The sequence below is a fragment of the Corella eumyota genome, chromosome 7 (genome assembly GCF_963082875.1).
Source record: "Corella eumyota chromosome 7, kaCorEumy4.1, whole genome shotgun sequence".
Lineage (NCBI taxonomy): Eukaryota > Metazoa > Chordata > Ascidiacea > Phlebobranchia > Corellidae > Corella > Corella eumyota.
Genome location: NC_137496.1, coordinates 8,100,812 through 8,113,042, shown reverse-complemented (window position 1 = coordinate 8,113,042; position 12,231 = coordinate 8,100,812). Strand labels below are relative to the sequence as shown.

Here is a 12,231-nt window from a genome sequence, read left to right as displayed (position 1 = left end):
CCCTTAGAAGTTATATCAAATATATTAATTTTCAAAAATTTTGATAAAAAATGACTTCTACATAAAGTACTTTCTAATATGCTATAAAACTTATAAAATGCCTACGACACCCGGTATTCCCAGGCGGTCACCCATCCAAGTACTAACCGGGCCCGACGTTGCTTAACTTCCCAGATCGGACGAGATGGGGTGTACTCAAACGTGGTATGGTCGTAGGCAATGTGATGTGCCAACACATTTATCATTAAACGTGTATATTTAAAATAAAATAAATGACTTGCGTCGCCTAGCAATTATATCAAATATATTAATTTTCAAAAATTTCTATAAAAATGACTTATACATAAGGTACTTTCTAATATGCTATAAAACTTATAAAATGCCTACGACACCCGGTATTCCCAGGCGGTCACCCATCCAAGTACTAACCGGGCCCGACGTTGCTTAACTTCCCAGATCGGACGAGATGGGGTGTACTCAACGTGATGTGGTAGCCAACACATTTATCATTAACCGTGTATATTTAAAATAAATGACTTGCGTCCCTTAGAAGTTATATCAAATATATTAATTTTCAAAAATTTTGATAAAAAATGACTTCTACATAAAGTACTTTCTAATATGCTATAAAACTTATAAAATGCCTACGACACCCGGTATTCCCAGGCGGTCACCCATCCAAGTACTAACCGGGCCCGACGTTGCTTAACTTCCCAGATCGGACGAGATGGGGTGTACTCAACGTGGTATGGTCGTAGGCAATGTGATGTGGTGAGCCAACACATTTATCATTAACCGTGTATATTTAAAATAAAATAAATGACTTGCGTCCCTTAGCAGTTATATCAAATATATTAATTTTCAAAAATTTTGATAAAAAATGACTTCTACTTAAGGTACTTTCTAATATGCTAAAAAACTTATAAAATGCCTACGACACCCGGTATTCCCAGGCGGTCACCCATCCAAGTACTAACCGGGCCCGACGTTGCTTAACTTCCCAGATCGGACGAGATGGGGTGTACTCAACGTGGTATGGTCGTAGGCAATGTGATGTGCCAACACATTTATCATTGAACGTGTATATTTAAAATAAAATAAATGACTTGCGTCGCCTAGCAATTATATCAAATATATTAATTTTCAAAAATTTCTATAAAAATGACTTATACATAAGGTACTTTCTAATATGCTAAAAAACTTATAAAATGCCTACGACACCCGGTATTCCCAGGCGGTCACCCATCCAAGTACTAACCGGGCCCGACGTTGCTTAACTTCCCAGATCGGACGAGATGGGGTGTACTCAACGTGGTATGGTCGTAGGCAATGTGATGTGGTGAGCCAACACATTTATCATTAACCGTGTATATTTAAAATAAAATAAATGACTTGCGTCGCTTAGCAATTATATGAAATATATTAGTTTTCAAAAATTTTGATAAAAAATGACTTCTACATAAAGTACTTTCTAATATGCTATAAAACTTATAAAATGCCTACGACACCCGGTATTCCCAGGCGGTCACCCATCCAAGTACTAACCGGGCCCGACGTTGCTTAACTTCCCAGATCGGACGAGATGGGGTGTACTCAACGTGGTATGGTCGTAGGCAATGTGATGTGGTGAGCCAACACATTTATCATTAACCGTGTATATTTAAAATAAAATAAATGACTTGCGTCTCTTAGCAGTTATATCAAATATATTAATTTTCAAAAATTTTGATAAAAAATGACTTCTACATAAGGTACTTTCTAATATGCTAAAAAACTTATAAAATGGCTACGACACCCGGTATTCCCAGGCGGTCACCCATCCAAGTACTAACCGGGCCCGACGTTGCTTAACTTCCCAGATCGGACGAGATGGGGTGTACTCAACGTGGTATGGTCGTAGGCAATGTGATGTGGTGAGCCAACACATTTATCATTAACCGTGTATATTTAAAATAAAATAAATGACTTGCGTCGCTTAGCAATTATATCAAATATATTAGTTTTCAAAAATTTTGATAAAAAATGACTTCTACATAAAGTACTTTCTAATATGCTATAAAACTTATAAAATGCCTACGACACCCGGTATTCCCAGGCGGTCACCCATCCAAGTACTAACCGGGCCCGACGTTGCTTAACTTCCCAGATCGGACGAGATGGGGTGTACTCAACGTGATGTGGTGAGCCAACACATTTATCATTAACCGTGTATATTTAAAATAAAATAAATGACTTGCGTCCCTTAGAAGTTATATCAAATATATTAATTTTCAAAAATTTTGATAAAAAATGACTTCTACATAAAGTACTTTCTAATATGCTATAAAACTTATAAAATGCCTACGACACCCGGTATTCCCAGGCGGTCACCCATCCAAGTACTAACCGGGCCCGACGTTGCTTAACTTCCCAGATCGGACGAGATGGGGTGTACTCAACGTGGTATGGTCGTAGGCAATGTGATGTGGTGAGCCAACACATTTATCATTAACCGTGTATATTTAAAATAAAATAAATGACTTGCGTCCCTTAGCAGTTATATCAAATATATTAATTTTCAAAAATTTTGATAAAAAATGACTTCTACATAAAGTACTTTCTAATATGCTATAAAACTTATAAAATGCCTACGACACCCGGTATTCCCAGGCGGTCACCCATCCAAGTACTAACCGGGCCCGACGTTGCTTAACTTCCCAGATCGGACGAGATGGGGTGTACTCAAACGTGGTATGGTCGTAGGCAATGTGATGTGCCAACACATTTATCATTAAACGTGTATATTTAAAATAAAATAAATGACTTGCGTCGCCTAGCAATTATATCAAATATATTAATTTTCAAAAATTTCTATAAAAATGACTTATACATAAGGTACTTTCTAATATGCTATAAAACTTATAAAATGCCTACGACACCCGGTATTCCCAGGCGGTCACCCATCCAAGTACTAACCGGGCCCGACGTTGCTTAACTTCCCAGATCGGACGAGATGGGGTGTACTCAACGTGATGTGGTAGCCAACACATTTATCATTAACCGTGTATATTTAAAATAAAATAAATGACTTGCGTCCCTTAGAAGTTATATCAAATATATTAATTTTCAAAAATTTTGATAAAAAATGACTTCTACATAAAGTACTTTCTAATATGCTATAAAACTTATAAAATGCCTACGACACCCGGTATTCCCAGGCGGTCACCCATCCAAGTACTAACCGGGCCCGACGTTGCTTAACTTCCCAGATCGGACGAGATGGGGTGTACTCAACGTGGTATGGTCGTAGGCAATGTGATGTGGTGAGCCAACACATTTATCATTAACCGTGTATATTTAAAATAAAATAAATGACTTGCGTCCCTTAGCAGTTATATCAAATATATTAATTTTCAAAAATTTTGATAAAAAATGACTTCTACTTAAGGTACTTTCTAATATGCTAAAAAACTTATAAAATGCCTACGACACCCGGTATTCCCAGGCGGTCACCCATCCAAGTACTAACCGGGCCCGACGTTGCTTAACTTCCCAGATCGGACGAGATGGGGTGTACTCAACGTGGTATGGTCGTAGGCAATGTGATGTGCCAACACATTTATCATTGAACGTGTATATTTAAAATAAAATAAATGACTTGCGTCGCCTAGCAATTATATCAAATATATTAATTTTCAAAAATTTCTATAAAAATGACTTATACATAAGGTACTTTCTAATATGCTAAAAAACTTATAAAATGCCTACGACACCCGGTATTCCCAGGCGGTCACCCATCCAAGTACTAACCGGGCCCGACGTTGCTTAACTTCCCAGATCGGACGAGATGGGGTGTACTCAACGTGGTATGGTCGTAGGCAATGTGATGTGGTGAGCCAACACATTTATCATTAACCGTGTATATTTAAAATAAAATAAATGACTTGCGTCGCTTAGCAATTATATGAAATATATTAGTTTTCAAAAATTTTGATAAAAAATGACTTCTACATAAAGTACTTTCTAATATGCTATAAAACTTATAAAATGCCTACGACACCCGGTATTCCCAGGCGGTCACCCATCCAAGTACTAACCGGGCCCGACGTTGCTTAACTTCCCAGATCGGACGAGATGGGGTGTACTCAACGTGGTATGGTCGTAGGCAATGTGATGTGGTGAGCCAACACATTTATCATTAACCGTGTATATTTAAAATAAAATAAATGACTTGCGTCTCTTAGCAGTTATATCAAATATATTAATTTTCAAAAATTTTGATAAAAAATGACTTCTACATAAGGTACTTTCTAATATGCTAAAAAACTTATAAAATGGCTACGACACCCGGTATTCCCAGGCGGTCACCCATCCAAGTACTAACCGGGCCCGACGTTGCTTAACTTCCCAGATCGGACGAGATGGGGTGTACTCAACGTGGTATGGTCGTAGGCAATGTGATGTGGTGAGCCAACACATTTATCATTAACCGTGTATATTTAAAATAAAATAAATGACTTGCGTCGCTTAGCAATTATATCAAATATATTAGTTTTCAAAAATTTTGATAAAAAATGACTTCTACATAAAGTACTTTCTAATATGCTATAAAACTTATAAAATGCCTACGACACCCGGTATTCCCAGGCGGTCACCCATCCAAGTACTAACCGGGCCCGACGTTGCTTAACTTCCCAGATCGGACGAGATGGGGTGTACTCAACGTGATGTGGTGAGCCAACACATTTATCATTAACCGTGTATATTTAAAATAAAATAAATGACTTGCGTCCCTTAGAAGTTATATCAAATATATTAATTTTCAAAAATTTTGATAAAAAATGACTTCTACATAAAGTACTTTCTAATATGCTATAAAACTTATAAAATGCCTACGACACCCGGTATTCCCAGGCGGTCACCCATCCAAGTACTAACCGGGCCCGACGTTGCTTAACTTCCCAGATCGGACGAGATGGGGTGTACTCAACGTGGTATGGTCGTAGGCAATGTGATGTGGTGAGCCAACACATTTATCATTAACCGTGTATATTTAAAATAAAATAAATGACTTGCGTCCCTTAGCAGTTATATCAAATATATTAATTTTCAAAAATTTTGATAAAAAATGACTTCTACATAAGGTACTTTCTAATATGCTAAAAAACTTATAAAATGCCTACGACACCCGGTATTCCCAGGCGGTCACCCATCCAAGTACTAACCGGGCCCGACGTTGCTTAACTTCCCAGATCGGACGAGATGGGGTGTACTCAACGTGGTATGGTCGTAGGCAATGTGATGTGCCAACACATTTATCATTGAACGTGTATATTTAAAATAAAATAAATGACTTGCGTCGCCTAGCAATTATATCAAATATATTAATTTTCAAAAATTTCTATAAAAATGACTTATACATAAGGTACTTTCTAATATGCTAAAAAACTTATAAAATGCCTACGACACCCGGTATTCCCAGGCGGTCACCCATCCAAGTACTAACCGGGCCCGACGTTGCTTAACTTCCCAGATCGGACGAGATGGGGTGTACTCAACGTGGTATGGTCGTAGGCAATGTGATGTGGTGAGCCAACACATTTATCATTAACCGTGTATATTTAAAATAAAATAAATGACTTGCGTCGCTTAGCAATTATATGAAATATATTAGTTTTCAAAAATTTTGATAAAAAATGACTTCTACATAAAGTACTTTCTAATATGCTATAAAACTTATAAAATTCCTACGACACCCGGTATTCCCAGGCGGTCACCCATCCAAGTACTAACCGGGCCCGACGTTGCTTAACTTCCCAGATCGGACGAGATGGGGTGTACTCAACGTGGTATGGTCGTAGGCAATGTGATGTGGTGAGCCAACACATTTATCATTAACCGTGTATATTTAAAATAAAATAAATGACTTGCGTCCCTTAGAAGTTATATCAAATATATTAATTTTCAAAAATTTTGATAAAAAATGACTTCTACATAAAGTACTTTCTAATATGCTATAAAACTTATAAAATGCCTACGACACCCGGTATTCCCAGGCGGTCACCCATCCAAGTACTAACCGGGCCCGACGTTGCTTAACTTCCCAGATCGGACGAGATGGGGTGTACTCAACGTGGTATGGTCGTAGGCAATGTGATGTGGTGAGCCAACACATTTATCATTAACCGTGTATATTTAAAATAAAATAAATGACTTGCGTCCCTTAGCAGTTATATCAAATATATTAATTTTCAAAAATTTTGATAAAAAATGACTTCTACATAAGGTACTTTCTAATATGCTAAAAAACTTATAAAATGCCTACGACACCCGGTATTCCCAGGCGGTCACCCATCCAAGTACTAACCGGGCCCGACGTTGCTTAACTTCCCAGATCGGACGAGATGGGGTGTACTCAACGTGGTATGGTCGTAGGCAATGTGATGTGCCAACACATTTATCATTGAACGTGTATATTTAAAATAAAATAAATGACTTGCGTCGCCTAGCAATTATATCAAATATATTAATTTTCAAAAATTTCTATAAAAATGACTTATACATAAGGTACTTTCTAATATGCTAAAAAACTTATAAAATGCCTACGACACCCGGTATTCCCAGGCGGTCACCCATCCAAGTACTAACCGGGCCCGACGTTGCTTAACTTCCCAGATCGGACGAGATGGGGTGTACTCAACGTGGTATGGTCGTAGGCAATGTGATGTGGTGAGCCAACACATTTATCATTAACCGTGTATATTTAAAATAAAATAAATGACTTGCGTCGCTTAGCAATTATATGAAATATATTAGTTTTCAAAAATTTTGATAAAAAATGACTTCTACATAAAGTACTTTCTAATATGCTATAAAACTTATAAAATTCCTACGACACCCGGTATTCCCAGGCGGTCACCCATCCAAGTACTAACCGGGCCCGACGTTGCTTAACTTCCCAGATCGGACGAGATGGGGTGTACTCAACGTGGTATGGTCGTAGGCAATGTGATGTGGTGAGCCAACACATTTATCATTAACCGTGTATATTTAAAATAAAATAAATGACTTGCGTCTCTTAGCAGTTATATCAAATATATTAATTTTCAAAAATTTTGATAAAAAATGACTTCTACATAAGGTACTTTCTAATATGCTAAAAAACTTATAAAATGGCTACGACACCCGGTATTCCCAGGCGGTCACCCATCCAAGTACTAACCGGGCCCGACGTTGCTTAACTTCCCAGATCGGACGAGATGGGGTGTACTCAACGTGGTATGGTCGTAGGCAATGTGATGTGGTGAGCCAACACATTTATCATTAACCGTGTATATTTAAAATAAAATAAATGACTTGCGTCGCTTAGCAATTATATGAAATATATTAGTTTTCAAAAATTTTGATAAAAAATGACTTCTACATAAAGTACTTTCTAATATGCTATAAAACTTATAAAATGCCTACGACACCCGGTATTCCCAGGCGGTCACCCATCCAAGTACTAACCGGGCCCGACGTTGCTTAACTTCCCAGATCGGACGAGATGGGGTGTACTCAACGTGGTATGGTCGTAGGCAATGTGATGTGGTGAGCCAACACATTTATCATTAACCGTGTATATTTAAAATAAAATAAATGACTTGCGTCTCTTAGCAGTTATATCAAATATATTAATTTTCAAAAATTTTGATAAAAAATGACTTCTACATAAGGTACTTTCTAATATGCTAAAAAACTTATAAAATGGCTACGACACCCGGTATTCCCAGGCGGTCACCCATCCAAGTACTAACCGGGCCCGACGTTGCTTAACTTCCCAGATCGGACGAGATGGGGTGTACTCAACGTGGTATGGTCGTAGGCAATGTGATGTGGTGAGCCAACACATTTATCATTAACCGTGTATATTTAAAATAAAATAAATGACTTGCGTCGCTTAGCAATTATATCAAATATATTAGTTTTCAAAAATTTTGATAAAAAATGACTTCTACATAAAGTACTTTCTAATATGCTATAAAACTTATAAAATGCCTACGACACCCGGTATTCCCAGGCGGTCACCCATCCAAGTACTAACCGGGCCCGACGTTGTTAACTTCCCAGATCGGACGAGATGGGGTGTACTCAACGTGATGTGGTGAGCCAACACATTTATCATTAACCGTGTATATTTAAAATAAAATAAATGACTTGCGTCCCTTAGAAGTTATATCAAATATATTAATTTTCAAAAATTTTGATAAAAAATGACTTCTACATAAAGTACTTTCTAATATGCTATAAAACTTATAAAATGCCTACGACACCCGGTATTCCCAGGCGGTCACCCATCCAAGTACTAACCGGGCCCGACGTTGCTTAACTTCCCAGATCGGACGAGATGGGGTGTACTCAACGTGGTATGGTCGTAGGCAATGTGATGTGGTGAGCCAACACATTTATCATTAACCGTGTATATTTAAAATAAAATAAATGACTTGCGTCTCTTAGCAGTTATATCAAATATATTAATTTTCAAAAATTTTGATAAAAAATGACTTCTACATAAGGTACTTTCTAATATGCTAAAAAACTTATAAAATGGCTACGACACCCGGTATTCCCAGGCGGTCACCCATCCAAGTACTAACCGGGCCCGACGTTGCTTAACTTCCCAGATCGGACGAGATGGGGTGTACTCAACGTGGTATGGTCGTAGGCAATGTGATGTGGTGAGCCAACACATTTATCATTAACCGTGTATATTTAAAATAAAATAAATGACTTGCGTCGCTTAGCAATTATATGAAATATATTAGTTTTCAAAAATTTTGATAAAAAATGACTTCTACATAAAGTACTTTCTAATATGCTATAAAACTTATAAAATGCCTACGACACCCGGTATTCCCAGGCGGTCACCCATCCAAGTACTAACCGGGCCCGACGTTGCTTAACTTCCCAGATCGGACGAGATGGGGTGTACTCAACGTGGTATGGTCGTAGGCAATGTGATGTGGTGAGCCAACACATTTATCATTAACCGTGTATATTTAAAATAAAATAAATGACTTGCGTCTCTTAGCAGTTATATCAAATATATTAATTTTCAAAAATTTTGATAAAAAATGACTTCTACATAAGGTACTTTCTAATATGCTAAAAAACTTATAAAATGGCTACGACACCCGGTATTCCCAGGCGGTCACCCATCCAAGTACTAACCGGGCCCGACGTTGCTTAACTTCCCAGATCGGACGAGATGGGGTGTACTCAACGTGGTATGGTCGTAGGCAATGTGATGTGGTGAGCCAACACATTTATCATTAACCGTGTATATTTAAAATAAAATAAATGACTTGCGTCGCTTAGCAATTATATCAAATATATTAGTTTTCAAAAATTTTGATAAAAAATGACTTCTACATAAAGTACTTTCTAATATGCTATAAAACTTATAAAATGCCTACGACACCCGGTATTCCCAGGCGGTCACCCATCCAAGTACTAACCGGGCCCGACGTTGCTTAACTTCCCAGATCGGACGAGATGGGGTGTACTCAACGTGATGTGGTGAGCCAACACATTTATCATTAACCGTGTATATTTAAAATAAAATAAATGACTTGCGTCCCTTAGAAGTTATATCAAATATATTAATTTTCAAAAATTTTGATAAAAAATGACTTCTACATAAAGTACTTTCTAATATGCTATAAAACTTATAAAATGCCTACGACACCCGGTATTCCCAGGCGGTCACCCATCCAAGTACTAACCGGGCCCGACGTTGCTTAACTTCCCAGATCGGACGAGATGGGGTGTACTCAACGTGGTATGGTCGTAGGCAATGTGATGTGGTGAGCCAACACATTTATCATTAACCGTGTATATTTAAAATAAAATAAATGACTTGCGTCCCTTAGCAGTTATATCAAATATATTAATTTTCAAAAATTTTGATAAAAAATGACTTCTACATAAGGTACTTTCTAATATGCTAAAAAACTTATAAAATGCCTACGACACCCGGTATTCCCAGGCGGTCACCCATCCAAGTACTAACCGGGCCCGACGTTGCTTAACTTCCCAGATCGGACGAGATGGGGTGTACTCAACGTGGTATGGTCGTAGGCAATGTGATGTGCCAACACATTTATCATTGAACGTGTATATTTAAAATAAAATAAATGACTTGCGTCGCCTAGCAATTATATCAAATATATTAATTTTCAAAAATTTCTATAAAAATGACTTATACATAAGGTACTTTCTAATATGCTAAAAAACTTATAAAATGCCTACGACACCCGGTATTCCCAGGCGGTCACCCATCCAAGTACTAACCGGGCCCGACGTTGCTTAACTTCCCAGATCGGACGAGATGGGGTGTACTCAACGTGGTATGGTCGTAGGCAATGTGATGTGGTGAGCCAACACATTTATCATTAACCGTGTATATTTAAAATAAAATAAATGACTTGCGTCGCTTAGCAATTATATGAAATATATTAGTTTTCAAAAATTTTGATAAAAAATGACTTCTACATAAAGTACTTTCTAATATGCTATAAAACTTATAAAATTCCTACGACACCCGGTATTCCCAGGCGGTCACCCATCCAAGTACTAACCGGGCCCGACGTTGCTTAACTTCCCAGATCGGACGAGATGGGGTGTACTCAACGTGGTATGGTCGTAGGCAATGTGATGTGGTGAGCCAACACATTTATCATTAACCGTGTATATTTAAAATAAAATAAATGACTTGCGTCTCTTAGCAGTTATATCAAATATATTAATTTTCAAAAATTTTGATAAAAAATGACTTCTACATAAGGTACTTTCTAATATGCTAAAAAACTTATAAAATGGCTACGACACCCGGTATTCCCAGGCGGTCACCCATCCAAGTACTAACCGGGCCCGACGTTGCTTAACTTCCCAGATCGGACGAGATGGGGTGTACTCAACGTGGTATGGTCGTAGGCAATGTGATGTGGTGAGCCAACACATTTATCATTAACCGTGTATATTTAAAATAAAATAAATGGCTTGCGTCGCTTAGCAATTATATCAAATATATTAGTTTTCAAAAATTTTGATAAAAAATGACTTCTACATAAAGTACTTTCTAATATGCTATAAAACTTATAAAATGCCTACGACACCCGGTATTCCCAGGCGGTCACCCATCCAAGTACTAACCGGGCCCGACGTTGCTTAACTTCCCAGATCGGACGAAATGGGGTGTATTCAACGTGGTATGGTCGTAGGCAAGGTGATGTGCCAACACATTTAACATTACCCAGGTATATTTAAAATAAAATAAATGACTTGCGTCGCCTAGCAATTATATCAAATATATTAGTTTTTAAAAATTTTGATAAAAAATGACTTCTACATGAAGTACTTTCTAATATGCTATAAAACTTATAAAATGCCTACGACACCCGGTATTCCCAGGCGGTCACCCATCCAAGTACTAACCGGGCCCGACGTTGCTTAACTTCCCAGATCGGACGAGATGGGGTGTACTCAACGTGGTATGGTCGTAGGCAATGTGATGTGGTGAGCCAACACATTTATCATTAACCGTGTATATTTAAAATAAAATAAATGACTTGCGTCTCTTAGCAGTTATATCAAATATATTAATTTTCAAAAATTTTGATAAAAAATGACTTCTACATAAGGTACTTTCTAATATGCTAAAAAACTTATAAAATGCCTACGACACCCGGTATTCCCAGGCGGTCACCCATCCAAGTACTAACCGGGCCCGACGTTGCTTAACTTCCCAGATCGGACGAGATGGGGTGTACTCAACGTGGTATGGTCGTAGGCAATGTGATGTGGTGAGCCAACACATTTATCATTAACCGTGTATATTTAAAATAAAATAAATGACTTGCGTCCCTTAGAAGTTATATCAAATATATTAATTTTCAAAAATTTTGATAAAAAATGACTTCTACATAAAGTACTTTCTAATATGCTAAAAAACTTATAAAATGCCTACGACACCCGGTATTCCCAGGCGGTCACCCATCCAAGTACTAACCGGGCCCGACGTTGCTTAACTTCCCAGATCGGACGAGATGGGGTGTACTCAACGTGGTATGGTCGTAGGCAATGTGATGTGCCAACACATTTATCATTAAACGTGTATATTTAAAATAAAATAAATGACTTGCGTCGCCTAGCAATTATATCAAATATATTAATTTTCAAAAATTTCTATAAAAATGACTTATACATAAGGTA

The 12,231-nt window shown here is 37.6% G+C and overlaps 37 non-coding genes and 6 pseudogenes across 37 annotated transcripts; all 43 read right to left on the bottom strand.

Annotated features, from left to right (window-relative positions):
* Nucleotides 1-98: 98 nt before the first annotated feature.
* Nucleotides 99-218, bottom strand: LOC145761248 (5S ribosomal RNA). The gene has a single exon (XR_014287213.1). It is a non-coding gene; the product is annotated as a 5S ribosomal RNA (ribosomal RNA).
* A 162-nt stretch (nucleotides 219-380) lies between these two features.
* LOC145761311 (5S ribosomal RNA) lies at nucleotides 381-499 on the bottom strand (annotated as a pseudogene).
* Nucleotides 500-641: 142 nt separating this feature from the next.
* On the bottom strand, nucleotides 642-760 carry LOC145762255 (5S ribosomal RNA). The gene has a single exon (XR_014287896.1). It is a non-coding gene; the product is annotated as a 5S ribosomal RNA (ribosomal RNA).
* Nucleotides 761-928: 168 nt separating this feature from the next.
* LOC145762254 (5S ribosomal RNA) lies at nucleotides 929-1,047 on the bottom strand. Its single transcript, XR_014287895.1, has one exon. It is a non-coding gene; the product is annotated as a 5S ribosomal RNA (ribosomal RNA).
* A 162-nt stretch (nucleotides 1,048-1,209) lies between these two features.
* On the bottom strand, nucleotides 1,210-1,328 carry LOC145762252 (5S ribosomal RNA). The gene has a single exon (XR_014287893.1). It is a non-coding gene; the product is annotated as a 5S ribosomal RNA (ribosomal RNA).
* A 168-nt stretch (nucleotides 1,329-1,496) lies between these two features.
* On the bottom strand, nucleotides 1,497-1,615 carry LOC145762251 (5S ribosomal RNA). The gene has a single exon (XR_014287892.1). It is a non-coding gene; the product is annotated as a 5S ribosomal RNA (ribosomal RNA).
* A 168-nt stretch (nucleotides 1,616-1,783) lies between these two features.
* LOC145761166 (5S ribosomal RNA) lies at nucleotides 1,784-1,902 on the bottom strand. The gene has a single exon (XR_014287137.1). It is a non-coding gene; the product is annotated as a 5S ribosomal RNA (ribosomal RNA).
* A 168-nt stretch (nucleotides 1,903-2,070) lies between these two features.
* LOC145761322 (5S ribosomal RNA) lies at nucleotides 2,071-2,190 on the bottom strand (annotated as a pseudogene).
* Nucleotides 2,191-2,337: 147 nt separating this feature from the next.
* LOC145762250 (5S ribosomal RNA) lies at nucleotides 2,338-2,456 on the bottom strand. The gene has a single exon (XR_014287891.1). It is a non-coding gene; the product is annotated as a 5S ribosomal RNA (ribosomal RNA).
* Nucleotides 2,457-2,624: 168 nt separating this feature from the next.
* Nucleotides 2,625-2,744, bottom strand: LOC145761247 (5S ribosomal RNA). The gene has a single exon (XR_014287212.1). It is a non-coding gene; the product is annotated as a 5S ribosomal RNA (ribosomal RNA).
* Nucleotides 2,745-2,906: 162 nt separating this feature from the next.
* LOC145761308 (5S ribosomal RNA) lies at nucleotides 2,907-3,025 on the bottom strand (annotated as a pseudogene).
* Nucleotides 3,026-3,172: 147 nt separating this feature from the next.
* On the bottom strand, nucleotides 3,173-3,291 carry LOC145762249 (5S ribosomal RNA). Its single transcript, XR_014287890.1, has one exon. It is a non-coding gene; the product is annotated as a 5S ribosomal RNA (ribosomal RNA).
* A 168-nt stretch (nucleotides 3,292-3,459) lies between these two features.
* Nucleotides 3,460-3,578, bottom strand: LOC145762248 (5S ribosomal RNA). The gene has a single exon (XR_014287889.1). It is a non-coding gene; the product is annotated as a 5S ribosomal RNA (ribosomal RNA).
* Nucleotides 3,579-3,740: 162 nt separating this feature from the next.
* LOC145762247 (5S ribosomal RNA) lies at nucleotides 3,741-3,859 on the bottom strand. Its single transcript, XR_014287888.1, has one exon. It is a non-coding gene; the product is annotated as a 5S ribosomal RNA (ribosomal RNA).
* A 168-nt stretch (nucleotides 3,860-4,027) lies between these two features.
* On the bottom strand, nucleotides 4,028-4,146 carry LOC145762246 (5S ribosomal RNA). The gene has a single exon (XR_014287887.1). It is a non-coding gene; the product is annotated as a 5S ribosomal RNA (ribosomal RNA).
* Nucleotides 4,147-4,314: 168 nt separating this feature from the next.
* On the bottom strand, nucleotides 4,315-4,433 carry LOC145761165 (5S ribosomal RNA). The gene has a single exon (XR_014287136.1). It is a non-coding gene; the product is annotated as a 5S ribosomal RNA (ribosomal RNA).
* Nucleotides 4,434-4,601: 168 nt separating this feature from the next.
* Nucleotides 4,602-4,721, bottom strand: LOC145761320 (5S ribosomal RNA; annotated as a pseudogene).
* A 147-nt stretch (nucleotides 4,722-4,868) lies between these two features.
* LOC145762245 (5S ribosomal RNA) lies at nucleotides 4,869-4,987 on the bottom strand. Its single transcript, XR_014287886.1, has one exon. It is a non-coding gene; the product is annotated as a 5S ribosomal RNA (ribosomal RNA).
* A 168-nt stretch (nucleotides 4,988-5,155) lies between these two features.
* On the bottom strand, nucleotides 5,156-5,274 carry LOC145762244 (5S ribosomal RNA). Its single transcript, XR_014287885.1, has one exon. It is a non-coding gene; the product is annotated as a 5S ribosomal RNA (ribosomal RNA).
* A 162-nt stretch (nucleotides 5,275-5,436) lies between these two features.
* On the bottom strand, nucleotides 5,437-5,555 carry LOC145762242 (5S ribosomal RNA). The gene has a single exon (XR_014287884.1). It is a non-coding gene; the product is annotated as a 5S ribosomal RNA (ribosomal RNA).
* Nucleotides 5,556-5,723: 168 nt separating this feature from the next.
* On the bottom strand, nucleotides 5,724-5,842 carry LOC145761152 (5S ribosomal RNA). Its single transcript, XR_014287124.1, has one exon. It is a non-coding gene; the product is annotated as a 5S ribosomal RNA (ribosomal RNA).
* Nucleotides 5,843-6,010: 168 nt separating this feature from the next.
* On the bottom strand, nucleotides 6,011-6,129 carry LOC145762240 (5S ribosomal RNA). Its single transcript, XR_014287882.1, has one exon. It is a non-coding gene; the product is annotated as a 5S ribosomal RNA (ribosomal RNA).
* Nucleotides 6,130-6,297: 168 nt separating this feature from the next.
* Nucleotides 6,298-6,416, bottom strand: LOC145762239 (5S ribosomal RNA). The gene has a single exon (XR_014287881.1). It is a non-coding gene; the product is annotated as a 5S ribosomal RNA (ribosomal RNA).
* A 162-nt stretch (nucleotides 6,417-6,578) lies between these two features.
* LOC145762238 (5S ribosomal RNA) lies at nucleotides 6,579-6,697 on the bottom strand. The gene has a single exon (XR_014287880.1). It is a non-coding gene; the product is annotated as a 5S ribosomal RNA (ribosomal RNA).
* Nucleotides 6,698-6,865: 168 nt separating this feature from the next.
* LOC145761151 (5S ribosomal RNA) lies at nucleotides 6,866-6,984 on the bottom strand. The gene has a single exon (XR_014287123.1). It is a non-coding gene; the product is annotated as a 5S ribosomal RNA (ribosomal RNA).
* Nucleotides 6,985-7,152: 168 nt separating this feature from the next.
* On the bottom strand, nucleotides 7,153-7,271 carry LOC145761164 (5S ribosomal RNA). Its single transcript, XR_014287135.1, has one exon. It is a non-coding gene; the product is annotated as a 5S ribosomal RNA (ribosomal RNA).
* A 168-nt stretch (nucleotides 7,272-7,439) lies between these two features.
* LOC145762237 (5S ribosomal RNA) lies at nucleotides 7,440-7,558 on the bottom strand. The gene has a single exon (XR_014287879.1). It is a non-coding gene; the product is annotated as a 5S ribosomal RNA (ribosomal RNA).
* Nucleotides 7,559-7,726: 168 nt separating this feature from the next.
* LOC145761163 (5S ribosomal RNA) lies at nucleotides 7,727-7,845 on the bottom strand. The gene has a single exon (XR_014287134.1). It is a non-coding gene; the product is annotated as a 5S ribosomal RNA (ribosomal RNA).
* Nucleotides 7,846-8,013: 168 nt separating this feature from the next.
* Nucleotides 8,014-8,132, bottom strand: LOC145761627 (5S ribosomal RNA; annotated as a pseudogene).
* Nucleotides 8,133-8,279: 147 nt separating this feature from the next.
* Nucleotides 8,280-8,398, bottom strand: LOC145762236 (5S ribosomal RNA). The gene has a single exon (XR_014287878.1). It is a non-coding gene; the product is annotated as a 5S ribosomal RNA (ribosomal RNA).
* Nucleotides 8,399-8,566: 168 nt separating this feature from the next.
* Nucleotides 8,567-8,685, bottom strand: LOC145761162 (5S ribosomal RNA). Its single transcript, XR_014287133.1, has one exon. It is a non-coding gene; the product is annotated as a 5S ribosomal RNA (ribosomal RNA).
* A 168-nt stretch (nucleotides 8,686-8,853) lies between these two features.
* LOC145762235 (5S ribosomal RNA) lies at nucleotides 8,854-8,972 on the bottom strand. Its single transcript, XR_014287877.1, has one exon. It is a non-coding gene; the product is annotated as a 5S ribosomal RNA (ribosomal RNA).
* Nucleotides 8,973-9,140: 168 nt separating this feature from the next.
* Nucleotides 9,141-9,259, bottom strand: LOC145761161 (5S ribosomal RNA). The gene has a single exon (XR_014287132.1). It is a non-coding gene; the product is annotated as a 5S ribosomal RNA (ribosomal RNA).
* A 168-nt stretch (nucleotides 9,260-9,427) lies between these two features.
* Nucleotides 9,428-9,547, bottom strand: LOC145761319 (5S ribosomal RNA; annotated as a pseudogene).
* A 147-nt stretch (nucleotides 9,548-9,694) lies between these two features.
* Nucleotides 9,695-9,813, bottom strand: LOC145762234 (5S ribosomal RNA). Its single transcript, XR_014287876.1, has one exon. It is a non-coding gene; the product is annotated as a 5S ribosomal RNA (ribosomal RNA).
* Nucleotides 9,814-9,981: 168 nt separating this feature from the next.
* LOC145762233 (5S ribosomal RNA) lies at nucleotides 9,982-10,100 on the bottom strand. Its single transcript, XR_014287875.1, has one exon. It is a non-coding gene; the product is annotated as a 5S ribosomal RNA (ribosomal RNA).
* Nucleotides 10,101-10,262: 162 nt separating this feature from the next.
* LOC145762232 (5S ribosomal RNA) lies at nucleotides 10,263-10,381 on the bottom strand. Its single transcript, XR_014287874.1, has one exon. It is a non-coding gene; the product is annotated as a 5S ribosomal RNA (ribosomal RNA).
* A 168-nt stretch (nucleotides 10,382-10,549) lies between these two features.
* Nucleotides 10,550-10,668, bottom strand: LOC145761150 (5S ribosomal RNA). The gene has a single exon (XR_014287122.1). It is a non-coding gene; the product is annotated as a 5S ribosomal RNA (ribosomal RNA).
* A 168-nt stretch (nucleotides 10,669-10,836) lies between these two features.
* On the bottom strand, nucleotides 10,837-10,955 carry LOC145761160 (5S ribosomal RNA). Its single transcript, XR_014287131.1, has one exon. It is a non-coding gene; the product is annotated as a 5S ribosomal RNA (ribosomal RNA).
* A 168-nt stretch (nucleotides 10,956-11,123) lies between these two features.
* Nucleotides 11,124-11,242, bottom strand: LOC145760972 (5S ribosomal RNA). Its single transcript, XR_014286953.1, has one exon. It is a non-coding gene; the product is annotated as a 5S ribosomal RNA (ribosomal RNA).
* A 163-nt stretch (nucleotides 11,243-11,405) lies between these two features.
* LOC145762231 (5S ribosomal RNA) lies at nucleotides 11,406-11,524 on the bottom strand. Its single transcript, XR_014287873.1, has one exon. It is a non-coding gene; the product is annotated as a 5S ribosomal RNA (ribosomal RNA).
* Nucleotides 11,525-11,692: 168 nt separating this feature from the next.
* Nucleotides 11,693-11,811, bottom strand: LOC145762229 (5S ribosomal RNA). Its single transcript, XR_014287871.1, has one exon. It is a non-coding gene; the product is annotated as a 5S ribosomal RNA (ribosomal RNA).
* A 168-nt stretch (nucleotides 11,812-11,979) lies between these two features.
* On the bottom strand, nucleotides 11,980-12,098 carry LOC145762228 (5S ribosomal RNA). Its single transcript, XR_014287870.1, has one exon. It is a non-coding gene; the product is annotated as a 5S ribosomal RNA (ribosomal RNA).
* Nucleotides 12,099-12,231: the final 133 nt, after the last annotated feature.